General features: G+C 46.6%; 1 protein-coding gene across 2 annotated transcripts in view; it reads left to right on the top strand.

The window, feature by feature from the left end:
* Shisa5 (shisa family member 5) overlaps positions 1-1,393 on the top strand; it is a 17,571-nt gene that overhangs the window by 8,911 nt on the left and 7,267 nt on the right. The gene's annotated exons all lie outside the window — the stretch shown is intronic.

Raw genomic sequence — 1,393 nt, forward strand, 5'->3', positions numbered from 1 at the left:
AGGGTCTGGGGTTGAACATGGTAGCGCACTCCTTTAATCCCAGCACACAGGAGGATGCAAAGGCTGTTGGATCTCGTGAATTCAAGGCAAGTTTCAGGACAGCCAGATCTACATAACAGGGAGACCCCACCTCAGACAACAAAATAGGGTCTGGGATATTCCTCTCTTCAAACCCTTTTCACTCTTGGGAGTTCTAAATTTTCATTTGCTCTGCTTTAAAGAGAGGAAATGGGGCTGGAGAGATGGCTCAGTGGTTAGCACTGACTCGGACTGAGTCTTCAGAGGACTGGGGTTCAGTTCCCAACACTCACCTGACAGCTCAACTGTCTGTAGTTCCAGTCCTATGGGATCCAGTACACCTCCTGACTGCTGCAGGCACAACATGCACTCTTATGTAGTCCAGAATGGCATTGAACTCAAAGTCATGCTCAGGCCCCGGTGCAGGCATGCACTACCACGCCTGGCTTTTCTAGAGTTTTATTGTTGTTTGTTTGTAGGCTTTTTATTTCTATGTTTGTTCTTTTGAAACAGGATCTGTTTTGTATAGCTTTTGGTAACCTGCCTTAATTCTGGGAATGGGTCGTGCTACCAGCCCCCACCTAGCTTCCCTCGAATGCATGGATAAAAGACACAGACACAGCTGTTCAGTTCCAACTTGCCTTTTGACACAGTTGCTGGGCGATATATATCTCCCACCTGGAAAAGCGTGCCCTATCTCCATACCTCCCACCTACTCTAAACTTTAGTTGCTCAGTTACATCTGGTCCCTGCTAACCATCTCTGACCGCCAGCCTGTAGGAGCGGCCTGTGTGGCCACTCCTTTGTGAGATCACACATGGCTGGTCACCTTTTCTCCATCAGAAGCATGGTGAACTTTGCTCTCATCTCCTTGTGTCTCTCCTTTCCGCCAGGGACCCAGAAGTCCCACCTACTCCTTCTGCCCAGCTATTGGCCCATGACCTCTTTACTGATAGGTCAAGAACCAACTGGGGAACAGGACCTTAGCATCAGCCCTGCCTCTACAAGAGTTTTCTATAGTTTAGTTGAGGCTGGCTTTGAACTTGCTAAGTAGCTATGAATAACCTTGAATTCTGATTTTCCTGCTTCTGTTTGCTGGGATTCTAGGCATGTATTAATGCACTTAGCTTCCCCCACCCCATATAGGGCCATACTCTGTAGTCTAAAATGAGCTTGAATTCTAGGCAGTCCTCTGCCTCTGCTCATGGGTGCTAAGATTCTGAGTCACCACTCCAACTGTGTCTTGCTTATTTTTTGTCCTTCTTGATAAAGTCTAGTAATGAAATTCATTTCCCTCTAAGAACTAGTTAATCCCTGTCCTGACTACTGTCTGTTTTGTTCAGGATGGGCTCTCTCTCTCTTTTTTTTTTTTTTT

Source organism: Mus caroli, chromosome 9, assembly GCF_900094665.2.
Source record: "Mus caroli chromosome 9, CAROLI_EIJ_v1.1, whole genome shotgun sequence".
NCBI lineage: Eukaryota > Metazoa > Chordata > Mammalia > Rodentia > Muridae > Mus > Mus caroli.